At 32.8% G+C, this 22,316-nt stretch overlaps 1 protein-coding gene across 1 annotated transcript in view; it reads left to right on the top strand.

Annotated features, from left to right (window-relative positions):
• The first annotated feature begins 5,155 nt into the window (after window positions 1–5,155).
• The window catches only part of LOC105213914 (uncharacterized), a 153,386-nt gene continuing 136,225 nt past the window's right edge, over window positions 5,156–22,316 (top strand). The window contains 2 exon segments of the mRNA XM_054231876.1: window positions 5,156–6,044; window positions 15,161–15,842. The gene's annotated coding sequence lies outside the window, so the exon portion shown is untranslated.

Here is a 22,316-nt window from a genome sequence, read left to right as displayed (position 1 = left end):
AAAGAATGGCGATTACTTTTTTGTACAATAACAAATACTCCCTTTTCAAAGATGGGATTCCCTTGTTTGTGTTTCAGTTTTTCAAGCGTAATATGTTAATAAGTCACAGAAAATATTTCGTGACCTCGTGACATTCTATGTACATACTTCAAGAACTTTGATTTCTAAGAACTTTTTATATATTAAAAATAGTTTATCGCAGTAATTATTTAAAACAGCTTTGTATGATCTTCTTTTCATCGGCTTACACTTAACAGAAGAAAGAAGTTCCCTAAATATCTAAAATATGCTTGTATAAATGTTAGGTTCTACGAGTATAACATCTAACTGAGTCAAAACTTGTGTGGCTTTTCTGACAAGTATATAAAATCTGTTCAGTTGCAGTCCCTGGAACTATGAGTGATAAGTCTTGAAAATACGTATGGTTTTCCTGCTCGTTAATATTTTAAACCACTTCCGCTAACTGAAAAAAAAAACTTGGTGATATCATACACGGCTTAATTGTTTCGTGCGATCTATTCAAAACTGTAGACAGCGAGCCAACAAGTAAACATTATTAAACATTAACATTATTTAATTATATTATAATATTTTAAATATTCCAGAATAAATTTAATAAATTTTCATTGTGAATTTATTATTCTAATGATTTACAGAATCATATAAAAAAATTTCTATATAGCTCCAAATACTTGTCATTTGTCTTATTTAATTATCAATTGATTGAAACAGGTGACAATTCTATACATATATCTGGCCTTTATCTTTTTTAAATATATTTTATATTATCGTGTAAGACGATTGTAAGTCGTTCAACCATCGACTGAGAATGTTTTTCAATCGCTCATTTATCTATTGCAATTTTTAAGTCGTTAGAAATTATTAAAATTTGTCGATCAAGTTACACAACAGCTAAATTGAATATAATCGACCCAATCGCCTGCAGTCTATTGTACTGCCAGTCGTAATAGGGGGTTACGCTTTTAAGTCGACACTCAACTTTTTTAGTTGGAGACTTATTTTTTTATAATTTTTTTTTTTTAACTTTAAATTTCACAAATAGTTGTACTTTATCGATTTGAGATACATACAAAAATAAGTTTTAGTTTAGAAGTAAACTTTCCATATGTACCTATATGTAATAGTTTATCACTTGTTATAGGTAAAGGTTAAATTGAAACTTTTGAAAGTTTTCCATAGCTGAAGCATCTGTTTTATAACGATTTGTCGGCTATCGAAAAATTTCCAACGATTTCTATTTTAGTCACTGAAAGTAAACCGTAGTATATAATACTTTACGAATGGATCACAGTAAGTATGCAAAAGATCGCAATGATGTTACTTTTGAGCTTAAGATACATATAATATTTTCGGTATATAGCCATTTTACTTCCAATAAATTGTAGAAAATAAGAGAAAGGCATTTATTATTTTAATAGCATTTAATTACCGTGACTACCTTATGAAGACCATTCTATAGAGCAAATTCCTAACATGTGAATATGAATTCTCCAAAGTCCGTGCCAGTGTAATGAAGATTACATGCGCTCAACATATGACTTATTGCACCATCACATCGTCTTTGAAGGTAATATTCGCTCACTTCTCATTTTAATGAAGGACTAGAGAGACTGAAGAACATTTGATCTGAGCGAAGGAGCTCTGTAAGTTTAGCTCTAAAATGCGAATTTGAGAAATAAATTTAACGGATTTTTAATGACATAGGAGTGCAAGCCATTGTTTGATAATTTACCAAAATATAATGTCAATTTGAAACAGATATTTCTATTAAGACAGCAGATTTACCAGCTATGCCACCAGAAAATTGCTTACCTCGAAAAAAGCACCCTCTAAATACCCATATTATAGCAGCTGTATTTGTAAATATTTGAAAGAAATGCAAGTGCAATAGAAAAACTTAAAGAACTATATATGTAGGAGTATAATATACTCATACATCTGTTAGCCTACATTCGAATTGTTTTAGTGGTATCGCTATACCAATGCCTTGGTGAATGAACAGAGAAAAACAAACAGAGCTTTCGCTAATGGCTGCTGCACTGATACTCCCGCTGTTACTCCAGCAGCGACGTTGTTTGCCTTTCAGCGCGGTTGTTTGTACACAAATGCAAATAAGATACACATACATACATACACGCTTTCATTGTATTTGCGCTTAGCAATATTTATTTAAAAACAGTACAAATGTATGTGTGCAAACAAGCCTTTGCAGCACTAATAACTCAGTGGAGAACAATTTGAAAGATAATAAGCAGCTAATTTTGTTGTGTGAAAAAAGGAAGACCATATTAAGCAATGACTCTAAAGAGGCCCTAGGCGCACATGTGGCACGTACGCGGAGCACATCTGTGTATTTGAATTTGCACTGTATTTTTATTTAGGTGGGAAGGAAAAGCTGAATAAGAGGGAGAGTGAACTCTTTTAGAGTCAAAGCTTGTGGGAGATTTGACGTAGGGTCCATAGATGGGAGCAGGTCCAACAATTTTAGTTTCCATCTTCTCTCTCAGTCAATGCAGAGCTCTACAAGTAGACATTTATGTAAACACCGAAGATTTACATCCTCCTTCAGTTCCACAGTGGAATTCAGAGCAAAACCCAAGTAACTTTAAAGATGATAACGATTTGTCTTGACGAGTTTGAACAGCGCTTGACCGATACCTTCACAGTACCAAAGTCCTTCCTGTTCAAATTAAGTCTCAAGAGATCTAGTTAGTTTCTTGTAGTCAACCATATGCGCTTTTCTCTGGTTGTAGAGTTTGTTTATAACAAGACAAGATACAAGGCCAACTAATAGTGGCCCGTGATTATCTCGCCTTTTGCGAGAACGAGGATAAAGCAAGTTTATTTCCAAGTACATATTAATTTTGAATTAGCCGGAATATAGAGAAACACCGAAGCTTATTTATAATATATGGTTTCACAAAAGGCTTGCATTTGGCAGAGCAAGTGTAATCCACTTCTTGTGATTCAGCCATAGAACCTAAGCTAATTTGTGTTTAAATGATTTAATAGAGTCCTACAAATATTAAAGTAAACTCACTTGGAACATAAGTACATAGGTATGCATTCTTAAAGTTTGAGTTGCTTTCCATATAATGTTACAGCCAATATTTGCATGTTATGTATATTTGCAAAATCAGTTATTGTATACAGTTGTGTCTACTCTCGTTTTCTCTCTCCTTCTAAACAATCTCCCAGATTAGCATTGTGGTTGCCCGTTCCAGCAAATTTCAAGCGCCAAGCAGTCGCTTGCGTGATAATAACTTTGATACGAGTATCACACAGCCTACGTAACTCCACTTTTGGCAGCGACTCCGGTTCCGTCTCCGGTGTTGACTTGTGGCAGTGGCAGTGACGGTGTCGGTTGCTGATACATTAGCATGTATGTAGATTCCAAAACAAAGCTCGCCAAACAACCCGTCAGCTACCCGGCCAAATGTTGGGGTTTCAATGCCAGCCAAACGCTTGCTGTCGCAGCAAGCACGCCGCCACCAGAGCAACAGTCAAACACAATGCCAGGGCCGCTGCCAATAGATTTGTCAGTGCTTGCACACAGCTGAGCAGCAAAATGTACTACTGGCAAGTACTTACCTCCGTATGTGTGTGTTTATATACGCTTTAAACAGTTGCTAAGCAACAGGTAGGCCTCGGTCTGGTCTGTAGTGCTAAATTTTAGATGGCGTCCGGCGCCATCGTCATCGTCTCCGTCGTCGTTGTACTCGGTGCTGCTGCGCTGTCGTTCATACTTTTTTTTCCAAACGTGTACTTCAACGAAAGCTGCAAAAAAACAAGCACACAAATACATGCAAGGCAACGTAATAAATCTCCGAAAGCTTTCATAGCGCAGCGAAGTTTCATATTTTTGGGATAACATTCGGTGGAGAAGGAAAAAAGAAATGTGTGCGTTTTGGGGAAATTTATAGGATGCCAAGTGCGTGAGCGCTTTATAAGTGGAAAAAAATTCATTTGGGCATGTGTAAGTGAGCGACTGAAAGAGAGAGTGAGACTAGGGTAGAGAAAAAAGAAGAAGAGACAAGTAACTGCATAAAACAACTGAGCGCATATTTTTTTGGTAAACAAAACATTTGTTTTGACTTTCTGCGAGAGTTAGGAAAGCTTTTATATAGAATACGAAATATTTATTAGTAAATCAAATTAAATTTTGAATCGAAATATATTTTTAAAACTCAAATGAAGCTTTGGAATTTTACATATTTTCATTAAAGGTCTATATCTTCAGAATGAGAAAGAAAATTATGTAGCATGAAGTTGAAAAGTTAAAAACAGATTTCTTAGGGACTACAAAATAAATATGTTCTTGTTCTAGGTCAGAAAATCAAGCTTTATAAAGTACTTTCTCATATCTTTCTATTTCTGAAACTGGACAGATATATAATATATAATAAAATTTTAATTTCTAAATACAGTGGAACTTCCACAACTCGAACTTCTATAACTCGCGGATCTCCATAACTCGAAATCTTGAATTGGCAATAGCGTTTAGAAGCCAAATTTCATATAAATTTCCTTCCTTAACTCGAATTTCTGTAACTCTAAGTTGTCCAAAACTGGAACTCTTGAATTGAATTAAATTTTCATAAAAATTTCCTGCCATAAATCGAATTTTTCGACAAAATTGAAACTTTTACTATCGGGGCAGGATTTTAAAAGAATTCTTATATCGTATGGAGGCGAACATAAAATATGATATTACACTTATATATTTCATAAATCATGTAACAAAGGCATGGAATAAGAAGTCCAGAGCCAAACAATAGCAAATTGCAACAAACAAAACTACAGAAATCTTTATGCGAAGTAAATTAAAAAAGTGGGTTAAAATCTATATTTTACCGCTTTTTGAAAAAAAAAAATATTTTTTAATGAAAAATTTGAATACTCGAAGTTTTTTTGTGGATTATGGTGATTCGAGTTAGGGAAGTTCAACTGTAGTTTCAATATCTTAAGAATAATACGTTTTTCAAATACCGATTTTTAATTGCAACGGAAGATCTTCAAAAAAGTACAAACCTGAGACAATTTTTTTCGTCAACAGCAGTTGCTTTGCGGATATTTCAATTTAAAGTCTTGATCAGAGGTGAATGTTTAAATTTTGAGTATTTCATCTTTATATTGAAACACAAATATTACTCCAGTTTCTACTTTAAAAAGTTCTATTCCGTAAGCAATTCTAAATAGCATTCAGCTTTATAAATTCGTATGAGAGAAAACACCGTATCGCATGCGATTTTCTCAGCCAACACAAGCGCACAATTTGCTGTCGTTCGTGCAATCAGCTGATAAGCGCGCTCACTCGGCAACAGTTTTCTCTGCGCCCACTGAGCTTAACACACAAAAACAAATGTACCGTTTATGGCGCGCTCGCCGCTGCACAGTGGCGTTGGATGCGCATTGAAGTAGGCGAAACGCATTGCGGAAAATTCCCTGCGTTTAAGCAGTATACACGAAGTGTTTGTTGTGTGTTATTTTTCGTGTAAAATGCCAAAAACAACAACAAGGCAGCGCCAGTAAACGCAATGAATGCCAAACTGCGACAAAGCGTCGAGGGGAGAATTCAAGTGCGGCGCGGAGCGAGACGACGGGTGCACGGCCACGTCGTTAGGCTTTGAGGACGACGACGGCGACTGCGACCACCAACACCACGACGATGATGATGACGATGGCGACGACGACAACAACGAAGACGAAACATGCAAAGGCAAAATAATTTCCCAGCAGTTTTCGCGTAGCTTTTCTCTCGTACAAACGTGTTGCGGGTGAAATGGAAATCGAAAATTCAGAATATTTTATTTGAATTCAATTTGAAAAGTGAACAGTTATACATTATGATTATTTTGTAAAAAATGTTAAAAATATTAAAAACCAGTTAGTGAAAGTTCTATCGGAAAATTATAAAAAAAAAATATTTGAAGTGTAAATTGTTGTAAATATGTAATTTGCAAACAAGTGCACAGAATTTACTTGTTAATAATGTGAAAGCTATGTGAAAAGTGTAGTGCGAGGTAAATGCAAAAATAAAGCAACGCAATTAGAAAAGCATTGCAGTAATTAATCACAAAACGCTAAAATTATAAATCTCAAGCAACAGCTGTTTACAGAGAAAAAGACATACAAAACATACAAACAAGCACACATTAAACAAAACCCAAAAAAAGCAGAAAATAATAAAAATGACAGCGCATACATGTCAGCACTGAAGCTTAATGCGAATGTCAAGGCAATTTAGCAAGACAAAGTAGGCATTCGTGAAATTCAATTGCGGCTTAGTCGCAGTAATGTCAAGCGCGCACACACACACTCACGAAAGTACAATGCGAAAACACATACACTGTTTCACTACCAATACATAGCGTAGCAATTAGCACAGTTTCGTGCGCCTAAATGTATGCAGCAATTAAATTAAGCCCATGGCAAGCGAACAGGCCAGTTAATTTGATATTGGCATACACTTTAACGTCATTTTATTTTACGAGCAAATTGACACCTCACTACAACAAAGCCACGCTGCGTAGCATCAACACCATCCTCACCGCCATAACCATCAACACTACACCCTACACCTGCAAGCTCCGCTGCCTGCCATTTGTGGCCCTTAAAAGTCGCTTTAGCTAGCTAGCTGTAGTCAAGTGTAGAGCTCTACATGTAAAAGGAAATAAAAGTAAACTGGCAAGACGAGTACCGTTTATATTCCCAGGCTGCCCTGCGGCGGTTGGTTGACCACCGTGTGGTAGCACCGTTTTTATATGTTTTTTTATGCCTCAGAGCATAGCAGAAACGCGTATGTTTGTGTGTGCACATGTGTGAGAGCGTGTGTAGAGACCGTGGCGTAAAAGTGAAAATAATCATACGGAATGTCGTGAATGTTTAATTACATGCGGCGCGATCGCTTGGGCGTTGCATGTGGCATGGCCTACCTTCAGCTCATTTTTTATGCATGCTTATTCTTGCCACACACATGACGTATGTGCGCGTAGAAATAAATTTATACATTTTATTTTTGCATTTTTAGCGCCAGCCAGCACTTGCACTTACAAATGCCCAAGCTTTTATTATTTCCCAAGTCGCCAGCGACAACTGACTACTTCAGGCACGTTTTCTGCGCGCTTTACACCTCCGCTCGAGGCTTGTTTGTGGCAAGTTGCGTCTGCATGTTTGGCAAAAGCCATTTAGAGGCATATTTAGAAAGCCGTCTTTGGCAAAACTTTTATGTCGTGGGAATTGAAGACTGTCAACATGTGTAGACTTACGACATTTGTGTATTTAGCTAAACATGTGTCTGTCGCGACAAATTCGCAGCAATTCAAGTAAAACTTATTCAGTTTTTGCTTGTGAGTGACGGTGAATTCTTACTAGAGTTTGTTTTTTAAAGACTTTGCAGTTGTTCTTTTCAAATTAACCATATTTTTGCGAATTTCTTCATTGGAAATTAGAACTCAGACACGTAGCAAGAGTTTGGCAGGAACATTATAGATATTATTAAATAAATTACTTCGCCATTTAAACATTCACCAGATGCTACAACAAACTTTTCGTAAAATTCTGTGTGCCTTTGTTATCATAAAAATTAAGACTCCAAACTATGTATTATAATAAATTATTTGATCAAATTTTATAATTAATTATTTTGACAAGTTCGTGCTTGTGAGTTCTCAGAAAAGAAGAATGCTGTAATGAAAAATTTATTGTTTTGTTTTTTTTTTTTTTATAATTCAAAATATATACAGTGGAACTTCTCTAACTCGAATCTCCATAATCCAAAAAAAAACTTCGAGTAAGAGAGACTTCAAGGTATAGAATTATCATTAAAACATATAATTTCTTAAAAAGATGTAAAATATGTATTATTTATTTAATTCGCATGTTGCTTTATGTAAATACGTTAAAACTTGTATTATTTAATTTTGTTTATTGCACTTGGCTATTGTTTGGCTCTTGACGTCTGTATCACATGCCTTTGTTACATGATATATGCAATAAATAAGTACAAGAAAATTTGATTTATTTTATTTTTTTATTTTATTTTATTTTTTTATTTTATTTTATTTTATTTTATTTTATTTTATTTTATTTTATTTTATTTTATTTTATTTTATTTTATTTTATTTTATTTTATTTTATTTTATTTTATTTTATTTTTATTTTATTTTATTTTCTGTTATTTTCTTTTATTTTATAACGTCCATAACAGGAAATAATTTTTTGGATAACCTTTCCAGTTTGCGCGGTTTAATAGCTCTTCATTCTTTTTGTAGTGACTTTGTTGATAAAGGATCCATATTTGTTATTTACATACATATGTTTTAAGTCGCCTCGTAATATCATGTAATGTCAGATATACACTACTCTAATTAGAATTTTTACTCTTCTCCCCGACGAGATTCGCACTCAGGACTTGAGTGATACGTATCATTTCAGTAGTATCTTCAGCTTATTTGGGTACTCTTTTCAACGGTATTATTATTTGAAGCTAGTATCTTACAAGGTATTCATGAAAGTCATAAAATACCTATTCGTTTAAGGGTCACTTTCAGATAAATCTTAGCTAAAAAAATATAAAATAGAGTATGATAGCTGATAAAGTATTTTTCAAAACTCACTATCCTTAAAACACAATTTATATTTTAATTTTCAAATTCTTCAATTCATTGTCAAAGGAATGAGTTTTCCTCATAGATTCTCTCACAAGTGTAGACATGTGCCTTTATAAAGTTGTACAAACTTTTGAAATGACAACAACGTAACAATTCCAATTATGTGCCACACATTTAATATCTGCACCCAAAAACCGTATTTTCCAACATACTTTGTGTTATTTGCTAACATTTTTGCAACGAACATTATTCAACAGAAATTTCTCAAAGTCACATTGCGAATTCCAACCTTTTTCACTTCTATAAATTGTAAACTTCGTCATCACTATAAATTAAATAGCAAATGTCACTGCATGACGTTTTCATTTTCTCACTCATATCCCTCTGCTAGCTTCGCTCTCGCTTCGTTTAGCCATTTTTATATGTTTCCACTCAACGTCACTCACACACATCCGCATTTATATACGTTTCCTTTTGTTTTTGCACAATGCTACTGCTCAGCTCGGTTGAACTCCCAAAGCGCAGGCAACTCATATTCAAAGTCACCCGAAACTTCTCCGACCAACCAGTGTTTACGGGTCTGCTTTGTCACTTTGCTGCTTTGTAATATAAGTTGAGCTCATCCTACGTGTAGTTGATCCTTTTTCAAAAGTCCACACTTACGTATGTGTGTGTGTGTAGGTGAACATTACAGCGAAACATATGCAAATAGTTCAAGGGCCGATGAAGTGATTAAAACTGAAATTTTGCTACTACTTTTGCGTAGGTGAAAAATGAAGCTGTTGGTTTCAAATGTGTGACATACACGCGTATATACGAGTATATAATTTTGAGAAGGGATCCCTTGTTTCTTCACTTGGACATTCCAAAAATTAAATTTCAAATTAGTTTGTGAAAAAAAATTCTGACAACCATTTACTTTTACAATTTAGTACGGAAAAGAGCATGCGTCTAATGATCTTCTGTTTTGTTTGAATATGTACTTCTTATCTGTTCTTGTTCTAATTATACCACAAAGATGTTCTTTTGGGTACAGTTATGCTGCAAGTATGTATTGAACACTAATTTATACTATATTGTATACTATAGAAATTAATCCGGTCCCAGGTTAGTTTAAAAATTGTATACATAGTTTTGTTGGAAGAGTAGTCATGTTAAAGCGACAACTTAGGACAATCATTAATTGATCATTTTTAGTGATATAACTAAAATTAATTAAAAGCTTTGATATGGTTACATAAAAATTAAAATTTGGAGTAATACATTTTTCAAATTAAATATATTTATATATTTCATGGTTAAAATAGTTTTTAGGTTTGTTTAATTATAAAAAAAAATGTTCATATAAACTACCGTCCCTTCGGAATTAACATATCAATTAATGATAAAAATCTCCAATTAATTTATATTTTTTATAAAAAAGAAGCAGTCAAAATGTATAAAATTTTTTTTTGAATATACCGAAGAAGCCAAAATCTTTGTATAAATGAGTAGAATCAATTTCTACGATGACATTCTCTCTAATTACAACACTCGGCTGGTTTCTGGACCAAAGAATTTTTTCCAAGGACTTGAATCATAAGTAAAAAAGTTTATTTAGCCCCCAAAATCGAAATATTTGGATTCGAAGAGGACTTATAAAAATTATTATTAATTACAGGATATATATAACTATTAAAAAATCCAAAATATAGATATAATCTAAATGTTCTTCCTAATTCAATGGTATATAAAACTTTTCGGTCAACTATGAGGGGTCCAATATTTTTCGACATATAGTTTTTGTATTCTTTTCGAAGAAAAAACTTTGACACTTTATATGTATGGAACATTGTTGACCCAGTCATATCAAAAAGAAGCCTGCCAGTTCGACTCTCAGCTTATATGATTTGACTTCATTATACTATTGGCTGTGAGGGTAGGTCAAGTCAATCTATTTAGATGAAATAGATACTAATAATATTTTATAACACCATATTTCATTAATCTAAATAAATATATATTTGTAGATATCCGTATCCATATACATATATAATATTTAAAAACTATTTGTTTAATTATAATTAACTTTTAATTATATTATTCCTATGAGCACCATGATAACACAACGTCTTTGAACCAATTGGCGAGAAGTCTACCTGAAAAATTGGAAGATATTTTGAATTATCAATCGGGACTTTTATTCTATTTTTTTTTAATTCTAAATATAATATTTCAATAATATATTCATAAAATATGATATTCTAGTTGACAATGTGATTGCAAAGCTAACGGTACTATTGACACACTGTGATATAAATAGTCATCTCAAAGAACTTATTGTAGCCATTAAATATCTCTTCCGTGAATTGAATTATGAAAAATTCGGTTTTAGATTTTTTTTTTGAACGCGCAGATATTTTATTGAATAATATTTCGTCTTATATTATAAATATAATAAATTTTCTAAATAAAGTCTTAATTTAGTAGCCTTTCAATTATTTTTAATCCAATCCAATTCCAATCTATGAATTATCTTCCTCCCATCTTTTAAATCAAGCATTCCCTCAAATATATCTAATTGTGAGACGATATGGCAACCACGCATTATATAAATTGCCGAAACTACGCGTGCATTGTATTTAATTACGCAGCATCGTTTGATCGACCAAACAATCTAAACATGAAATTCTGACTAATTTTTGCAATGCACACTCAATAATTTAATACCGAATCATAAATAACTTACAAAGCGATCAATGGCAAAGACTGTTTACAAATTAGTAGACACAGTTATTTTGTTTACACGTAACCAAGTTCAAGCTGTTTACAAAATTTTGATTGAATTTCCAAAGATGCTTGAAAGTTTGCGTGAATTGAAAAACTTAGAACACAAAATTGTGCGCGTCCTCAATGAAAAATGATTTTCGAGGCAAAATGTGTTACTTTAATAGTTTTACATATATGTATGTACGTATACATGTGTATATATACGCTACGTGTTTGTTGCTGTTGTAGTTAGAGCATACAATGTATATATTTGTGCACCACATTTTATTTACTAACTCATAAATCCATATTCACTGGTCATAACAATGTTTTTGATGGCAGCACTGAAGCGCTGGAGCAGCGGTTGGTAACGGGCTTCAAAATCGCAACGCGATAAAAAGCATACAATTTTTGAACATTTGTGGCAATTTTTATAGCTGTGCGTTCGTAACGAGAAAATAAATGGCGCTTTCGCCATTCAACATTAAACTTTGGTGAAACAATTTTTGATTGCTTTATTCAGCGCGAAAACTGCACTAAGCCAAAAGCACAATGGCCCAAAGCGAAAATAGACAAGGCGACGCAGCAAACACATGTACATATATATGAATCTATGTGATTTGGTATATAAAATTCAACGACGTTCGCACATACAATGTGCATGACAGACAACAAAAGATGGATTATCTCAAATAGCGCGCAGATAAAATAGCAGCCGACCCGCGCTCGCTGTCTGTGTGGCATTGTAGCAGGCGCGCGGCGCCGCGTGGCGGCATTGCAAGCATTCATTAGAAACAATTGCCATGAAGGCGCATAGAACAGAGCAAAGGCAGGAATGACGCGAAAAACGCAAGCAAAGCCTTTACGAGCGCTTGTGTTAATGAACACATACACATGTACATACATACTTGTTGGGAAATCAAAAAAAAAGAAAAATTCAATATATTCTATATATGAATACAGCGAATTTACTAAACATTCAACCCACCTGAAAATTTTCAACATTTATTTATTTACTTTCTTGCTTACAACATGCAGATAAACCGGAAAATAATATAAATGCGTTTTTAATAGGTTTCTCGGAAGTTTGTTTTGCATATTTGACACGGCTAAGCACCTGCAACAATTCAACTAACGGTGTCTTACATATGTTTTCACATTTTATTAGACGTTTTGTGTGTGTGTGTGTCGGTGTGTTGAATAAGCGATCTTCGCAAGCAAGTCATGCCAGAACGCTATACAACTACAACAACTTATATATTCGTGTGTATGTATATATGTGTGAATGTTTGTAAGTAATCACTTAAATTCAGAAATCACTGCGAAATCAAAATAAATTGGCGACCCGCATGGAAATGACTTTACTTCTTGACTTGCTCTATATGGCTGCAGTTTATATGTAGATATTGAAAGTTTTAATAAGATCGGAGAATATTTCGATTTTAAATTTACTGGACCATACACATTTATATACATCAAATACCAACAAAAGGTATTCAATTGATTTAAACTGTTGTAGTTTACTTCGGATGTTACTTAGCAGTATTTTAAGTGGTTAGGCCCTTAAAAAATTTGTATAATTAATTCTGTGACTAAAAAAAGGAATGTCGTTTCATATTTACGATATTTATGCAAATGTACAAAAAGAATAATATTAACATTTTGATACTAAATATCTACTTTGTAGTTAGATATGATTCAGAGATTATGTGTGTTTCAGAGTTTGAAAGCAACGATATTTTATTTAATATATACAATCATATAGTTCATTTAAACAATTAGCATATTAAAGCTAGGTATTTAACCAGTATTTTGTGAATGTTTTATTTAAAAATACCGAAAAATTAACCGATGGTACTTTACTTTCCATAATGTGTCCAAAAAAAAAGGTCTTGCTATCCATGCATAACTAATTATTGGTCCATCCAAAATCAATAAACTAAAATTATTTCTATTGTGCATGGATACATCTAGTTAATGAACGAAGGAAAAATATATTTAAATTTTGGACAGAAGTTTAATAAAAAAAATCTCTTTTCGGAAAAATGTTCACCATACTATGTTGGGTCGAAAAAAATAGTTGTAAAAAAAATAAAAATAAATCATTCGTTCATTAACTAGATAATCTTATTTCAAAGATGTGTGCAAAATTAAGTTTTAAGTTAAACGCGATAAAAGTTTTAAATTGAAACTGGCGTTGCCTGATTGGGGAATTGCAAAGGAGATAGAATTTTACTAAGATAGTACATATTGTCTATTTCATAAGAAAAAAAAAACGTTTTCAAATTTTGAAATTTTGAAACCCGCCTAACCTCTTAAGATGTGCTGGTATATAAGATATCCGCTTATTAACCCTTTCGACCCCGACGTTGCCTGTGAGCAATTTAACCAGTTTGATGACGTAAAGCAAAAGCTGTGTTCAATGTTTTAACTTGATTTAAGTGGCTACCTATAGATTAATATATTAGAAATGAAAATCAAAACAGTTAACAACATTCTTTACCGTTATTCTTATAGTTTTTTAACATAGTGCATTAAAGTCGTTGATAATTTGTGAACGAAAATTTGCATACGTTTGTTAGAATCGATCCAATTATTATAATAATTTAATTCAATGAAAAAATGAGTATGCATTTTTGCTGGAAATGTATTATAGCATTTTCATGAAATCAAAATCTTCGCTTTATGATTTTTGTATACCATCATGCCCCAATGTTACTCAAAAGCAACCTTCTGTAGCGCCCATAATAAAAGGCGTGGCTAGGTAAAATTTTAATTGTAATCTCTTTTTGGCATTCTTTTATTGTCCCAATGGAGAAAACCACAGGAAAAAAGTCGGGGTCGAAAGGGTTAAGAATATCCCTTACAAAGCAATGTTTTTATTATGATGTTTAGTAAATGCAATGCCTGTACAGCAACAATTTAGTTTGATATTGAAAAGGATAGTGAAAGTCTGTACTTAATACTAAATTTTACACTCGAATTTTTATTTTTCTCTGAACATGTATCATCAGTTAAAAAAAATAGAAAATTTTGTTAAAAATAAATTGTCAAATTTTAAAACTGTCGGATTGATTCTTACTAACATTCCAGGGTATCTATTGGCGAACATAATATTGGGCTGTTTTAATCTTTTGATTAACTGAAGTAAAAATACATTATTTGTATTTTGAACTTTTGTATATTATCGATACTCATATCAATATACATTTCTTTCTACACATCTACCATTTAAAGATTCAGAGTTCAATTCGTAGTAATAAAAATACAATCAAAATAACAGGAGAGTTTTGTTCCAAAATCAACAACATCTTCAAAACCAATCCTTTCATCTGTAACGACTCTAGATTTGCAACAAATTATTATATTTTGTCGTTTGAGAATTAATATAATAATAAGTAATATATTTTCTTTTACTTATTGTATTATTGTTTAACGTGTCTATGATGAAAAATTAAAATTTATATAATTTTTTGCTTTTTGCTAATTACCAAAAATCCAAATTAAGTAGGTCATACCATGTTTGTAGACTCGTTTATTGCAACACATTTATTCATATTAGAACCATTTGAGAAAATCATGAAAAAAATCGCATAAATGTAACTAAGAAGTGAAGTCATTGAATTGAACATTTCATTTTGGATTTAAAATCAGTCAGATCAATTTTATTTTCAAAAATTTTATATCGACAACATTTTTCTTACTGACCACTCTCTCAAAATGTGCTTGTTTGTATGTTTTCGCACCGAAATAATAATGTAAATGATTTGTTTTACTAGAAACACGTTGCAGTGAATAATGTTATTTACCATAGACGTATAAAATGAAATGATTGCAGAAAATCTCAAATATTTAAGTAAAGTACGAAAGAAAAAAAATTGTAAAACTGCAAGTGAAATCACAAAAGCAAAAGTGGCGACTAGCGCCAACATGTGGCAAGTGAAAACTGCGGCGAACTGAAATGAAATCACTGCGGCACAACAAGTGCAGCTGCGAAAGGAAATAAAGCAAAGCAAAAACGAAATGCAGGAAAGCGTGCAATCTAATCAAAATTTGTAATTTGTGCTAAGCAAACAAAAAAGCTGTTTTGACTGCGAGCGCAAGCAGCAACAACTACTCAACAACAACAGCAAAACAAAGCAAAAAGTAAAAAAAAAAAAGAATTAAATAATAAATAAATCAACTAAAATTGTGTGCAAATTAACGCTGAAAAGTGCTTAATCGTTAACGGGAAAACACAATAAGAATTGTTAAGTGCTTGCAATTTGTTGACAGCCCAATTGCAGTTGGCTGCTGGTGCATTAATTGGCCGCAACGCAAAGTGAAAATCATAGATTGATTAAAAATATTTTCTGAAGACAAAATTGTTGTGGAATTTGTGGTTCGTTTAGTGTACATGTGTATATGCTGTTGAAACTATGAAACAGATGCAGTGTAATCATAAATAGTGCTACATAATTGGTGAGTTGCAGAAAATCAATATTTGCCAAAAGGCGAAACGCCTACGGCTTTTAATTGTTTTGCTAAATATGCAGCGCTTTAAATGCTTTTAAATTTGGCTTCCTTTTATTTTATGGCTTCCTTATTACTCTAACACTTTTGCGTAAATATTTTTTGTAAATAATATAAAATATATATAATATATTGATATTATAATATGTATGTGTGTATGTTTTTGTTATTGCTCATGTGTATAATATGCTCATTGTTTCGTGTATAATTAAATTTTCATATATTCAATACACTTTCACGTACATATTTTTTGTGTTTCTATCAAGAACAAGGACAATACAAAATGTGATTACAAAATGTAAACATATTCGAAAATTTTCATAGATTTTATAAAATTAAGAAATTAGGAAATTATCAAACCATTATTATTTAAAATATAGTACATGGTATTCAAAATATTGATATTGACTATATAATATGTAATTTTAATACAACTCTTGGAATAAAGTCTGAACTATAACTATAAAATAGTTTTCCAGCTCAAAATTACCAAATTTAATTCTGTTTTTGAGAAAAGGAATATACCTATAACAGAATAGTTAAACATGAATCGAACAAACGACGAAGTTCTCTGAGTATCGTTTACCGTTCACCCGTCTTCGACAATCTTTTATCAAACAGCATCCAACTTTTTAACAGTCGGTTTACTAAATGAGCCTCCTCCACTTACGGTTCGATGGCTATCTACCTGTCTTTACCTCTAATTCAAAATCATAACTATTCATTTATAACTTTTTATTAATTTACTCGGCAGTACATTTACAAGAATTCTGTAAGATTTATATAGTAGATAATTTGGGAATGTTATCGATTTCCATGATCGATTGTATTTTGTTCTGGAGACCTATTCGTATGTAGAGGAAAAAATATATAAACAAGCAAATGTGGTAGCAAATTTAAATAATTTTTAAATGATTAATACTCTTAAAACAAATAAATTCTTTACTATATATATAGCAATTTTTTCACATGCAAAGCACATTTCGCAAATACTGCCGCTATTGTCGGCGATAGCGATAAAAATAAATCAACCGCCCGACATGACGCCGGGGAAACTTTCACTTTCGATGTGAATGTGTGCACTTTTGGTATTTCCCTGTGTTGAGTTCGTCGTTATTGTGTTTAAATTATAGAACCTATAGGTGAAAATTTGACACTAAGGTCATCATATTCGATATCTGTGGCCTTAACAAGTTATAGTTCAATATCACAGTAGAAATTACATTATTGGTGCAAAAGTTTGTCCCGATATCTTTACTGGTACTTGATTTATATAATGCAAAGTGAACAAATCATATAGTGTTATAAAGAAAGTCGGCGTGGTTGTGAACCAATTTCACCCAATTTCAAACTATATCATTGGGATGCCAAAATCGTAACCTAGTTTTTTAGAAATAGTTCCTGAGATATGGGTTGGGCCCATGAGTGGGCGGCATCATGTCCATTTTTCATTATTCATATCAATCTAATTTGAACTTGGAACACATTTCGTGAGTGTGTTAACGCTATTTAGTAATTCTCAACTCAACTTTAGCATGGCGGTTGCCCGTGGTTATTATCCAATTTCTCCCATTGTCACGATGTATGTAGTAAGTTTGATTTTTATGGCTTTGGTATTTTGGGAGATGTTTCATCGAGATAACCCAAGTTATCGCTTGCTTGGGCAGACGGACGAACAGACAGACATCCAGATTTCAACTCTACTCGTCACCCTGATCACTTTGATATCTATAGACCTATACCTGACTTATTTAGTTTAAGGTACTATTTGGCGTGAGAGTATAAAAATATCAAACAGCATCAAACGAAATACTATTATCTTAAGGAAAACGCAGCATTTATTTATTATTATATTATGTAGTGGCGCCACTGGTTAAGACGTTCAGTTACCTAAAACGGTCAACAACTACGCCGCCACTATATGGTCACCTAGGTACAGTAGGACGTAGCTGTGAAGCTTCAGACTTGTCAAAATACTGCCCTCCGCCGTCACAGCCACAAATTTCTTATTGACGTCTCTGGTCGAACACCTACACAATGAGGTCCTGGTCCTCCCGTTAGATGACTTTGATGACAATTGATTTAAGCTTGGCGGTTCAGGCAGGTTTTGAGTAACCACTGCAACAACGTTCAGTTCTGACGAACTGAAAACATTAATGAACTAAATTGTGTTCAATAAAATCTGTGGAAGGTATAAAATGCATTAGTAGGCTTCCACTTTCTGATATGAATTTTGCCAGTTCTAAGAATTAGGCATCATCAGCACAAACGTTTTTAGCTGTAGTCACAACAATAATTTTATAAAACCTATGCCTCTCATTAATTTTCTTTTCCTTGAATATTTAGTTACTTTTCTTTAAATTTTTGCATGCCAATTAATCACGTACTTTGACACGTGTTAGCGTCAAATACATATTTATTGTATAACAAATTTGTTCAAAAAATCCCATTTCCAAATTGAACATGCATTGAAAATCACCTAAATGGAAACCCCGTCCACGTGAAGAACAGATTTTACCAAAGTGTATTTCACAAAAACAATTTGCAAAATTAAATTGCGCAACCTTGCAGATTTATTTGCAGGCACTGTCGGCTAAATGAATATATATTTACATACATATACAGGATTACACATAGAAATATATGCCAAGTGCGACTGTGAAATTGTGTATATTTAATAGTAATTTACTGATAGACACTCTTACATGTACAACAGCTTTCATTCCCACAAATATTGCGATTGAATATTGAGAGTATTCATAAAAAAACATGCTTTTTATAAATTAAATTTTCAATTTTTTATCAAACAATTCACTTAGCTTGAAAAAGCCAACAGTAACAAATGTCAACTGCTCACGGTGAAAGTAACGATGAACAATGACATGCATAAATAAATCCAGAGGGGAACAATTTGGAATTAAAATGTGTTACTTTCAATGATTAGAGGCGAAAAAAGTTTGTCATGAGAGAATCAAACGAGAATTAGTTATATATAATTTGTATACATTTTTGTTTTGATTTTGACACATACATACACACAATAGTAATTTGTTACTACCACCTCTCGAGGTAATTTTTCTACATCCTCTTCAAATTGTGCCTTTCTGTAAATGGGAGTAATTGCCAGTTTAAAGATTTAAGAAATTCTCTCTACTTTGTATATGTATGTACAAATAAATTTCATATACATACTTATATATCTCCCTATAAACATACTCCCGTGTAATGTCATTTATACAGGTGAACTTATCTACCAAAAATCTAATTTCGTAAGTGATTTGGGCAAACACAAGACATTTGACCTCAAAAGTGAATAAACTTGGTAACCGTAGTGAACGAAATCAAGTTGAAATTGTAGATCTAGGTATGTAAAAACAACAATAGTGCAAAGAAAACTGAAAATTAATAGCGGTGAGCGGACACATGGAACATAGGTACTGATTGCGAAAATATTACAGCACACAAAAGTGATGGAAGACAAGAAATGTGGAAGACAGTAGAAATGGAAGACAAAACGTATAATGGACAGCTATTTTAATGACCCGACTGACCAGGCTCTAGCAGCACGAGAATATTTTTACGTGCCTGACAGCTGAGGGCGTAGAAATGGCAAGGCGCTAGGCACATAAGTAAAGGACTGAAATATAAATGTAATTTAACACAATGCTTGGAAGTACATGTGCTTTAAGTTTTTGTGTCAAAAGCTTAGTTCACATAATGGTGGGAGGAACATTTCAATAGCTAAGATTTTTATTACTGAATGACTACTGACAGAATGTATAATATATTGGATGTACTATTCAATAGTTGACCAGAGTGAAAGAAATTATTATATTAGTTATATTAGGAAGATCGTGATCTGAACTGATTTTATAACAATGATAATACGAAATCTTGCTGTGTACAAAAAAACGTATTCATTTAATTTCAATAAAATATTGGATATAGTGTACGATATACATAACTGGTTTTGAGTAGATTTAAGAAAACAATTATATTCTGTTTGTGAGGGTTAGAAAAACCGACTTTATCCAGATGATTAAAGTTGCTCCCTTGGTTTCATCAGATAACTTACAAATATGTCCGAAAATTTTCCGAAAAATTTTTGAATAAAGTATGCCTCGGGCCTTATAGTCACCATCAGGGCTCTAAAATAATATAGCCAATTTCAAATCGTAAATAAGGGTTGCCACTCTATAAAAAATATATTTATGTTTTATTTCAATATGTAATATTTTGAAAAGGCAAACTTTATTGATTGTAGGCGTGGTTAAATTTCGTGTCTACTTACCAAACAGCCGTTGTATATTAACTAAAAAACGTTAAATTTAAACTATTGCGCTATAAAAAGTAAAATCGCAGTAATTTCCTTCCAATCGATAGCGAAAATAATCGTAAATTGAGCGCGCATGAAAATCTCAAAAAAACCTTTGCACATTATTACAAATCGAAATTGCAAATTGAAGCGATGAGCCACAATGCAATTGATGGGAATGTAAAGCAATCATTGAGACAAACAGCAAGTAGGCTGAACGCAAAACTGCCGTGATGCTGAAATAAAATAAATAAACGGTATAATCGAAAAGGGTTGCAACAACAGGCGCCTGTGATTTAAGCAAATCCTGCCAGCAACTGACGCGCATAAATTTAAAGCAAACACATAACGGTTTTACCTTAACGTTTTCGCATTTTCTCTTTCCCATCTCCTTCGGTGTGTCTTTGCGTACGCTACTGTTGTCAATTTGCATTGTTGTCTTTCAATTTAGATTTCCCTCATTCATTTTGCTTTTGAATTTCGCTTTCACTTTCATTTAGTGTTGACATATATTTAGTGTGGAAAATGGAAATAAATAGCTACAAAGAGGAATAGGGGAAAATTATGAGCAACACAACAAAAGCGTGCGGAAATTGATTTTCCTCTTTATTAACAATTCGTATTTGTTTGTACGGCTTATATATATGGACATAAAGCTATATAGAAAATAACGGTGCTTTGTTGTCGTACGTCAAAAGTCAGTTAAGTGTATTTTATGTGAATGGGTGTGCCAAAGGCAGGAAGCATTAGAGACTTAATAGTGACAGAGTTTATTTGAAGTTTGGAGAATATAAAGGAAGAAGCTTTAATATTTAGTGGTTTATAGCATGATAGACTATATTTTATTAAAAAGTTTTAGTCGCATGAGAGAGAATGGAAATTATTGGTGACAATTTTTTCGGTATCAAAATATTTTAAAGACAAATGAGTGTTGTTGTTGTTGTAGCGACAAGTAATATTCCACAAATATTTTTGAGAAAAGTTGCCTAGGCATTGTATATACAAATCCGTATCATTTCCAGCTAAGTAGACACGAATGCTGTTGGAACATTATGACCATATAGTTTAATTTTCACTTACCCAATTCTTCATTAAATTTTTTACACATTTTTACTTGAGCCACCATTGTTTACCTTAGGTTAAACAATTCAACTAAATTTCAATATTTCTTTTTATTATTTGTAAAGCATTGGAAGCCTTCAATCTGTTCTAAACCGCTTAACCTTTAATATCCCACAAAAGAACAACAACAACAACTACTCTCGCCAATATTTACCCGGCAGCATGAAATTCTTCACCACTGCACAGTGTAAAGTGTCAAAATGCCAAAAGCATTTTTACGGTTTTCACTTTAATTTGCATTAGCCGAGCCAACAGTGCGTATGAGCAACATTATGAAAGCGTAGCTGACATTGACTGCGAGATAGGCAGCTGTCTACAGCAAATGAACACAAGCGCATTAGAGACCACAGTGGCACCGTGCGCATTTTTATTGTTGCTTTCTTTTGATAATTTCGTTATATTTTCGCTCATTTTTAATATGATATTAAAAACTCGAAGCAAGTAAGATGTAATACTTTATGTCATTAAAGCGACGTTTAAGTTTGCGTTATTTTTTACGCTTTTAAGTCTCTTTGACATGGGATTTCATATGCGTTTTTTATTACAGCTTCAGTGCTTTTTACACTCCTTTGACTCGGCGCTTGTGGGTTACGACCGCATGCAACAAAGACGGAGAACAGGCTCTTTCCTAAGCTAAATATAAATGTGTGTGAGGAAGAGGGAAATTTACATTTGTGTGTGTACTTTGTCGTATATATTTACATTTATATATGTAGTAATAAATTACTCCATGAGTTCCCTCAGCGCAGATCATTAGCCTTATTTCAACTGCTTCCGTTGACTCTCCAATAAAAGGGATTTAGACAATTTGTATGACATGGTAGATTACATTTTTTTATTTCTAACGCATAAAATATCAAGGAATTTGCCTTATTTATCTCATTTGACTGAGCCTCCTTTGCATTCATTTTCATTTGTAATCGCATGAGCTTGTACATACGTGAAATATATATTAGCATGTATATATATAAAAATCGCTCAAATGT

This window comes from Zeugodacus cucurbitae, chromosome 5 (genome assembly GCF_028554725.1).
Source record: "Zeugodacus cucurbitae isolate PBARC_wt_2022May chromosome 5, idZeuCucr1.2, whole genome shotgun sequence".
Classification (NCBI taxonomy): Eukaryota; Metazoa; Arthropoda; class Insecta; order Diptera; family Tephritidae; genus Zeugodacus; species Zeugodacus cucurbitae.
The sequence above is the reverse complement of the archived record's forward strand: the minus strand, read 5'-3'. Positions and strand labels throughout refer to the sequence as shown.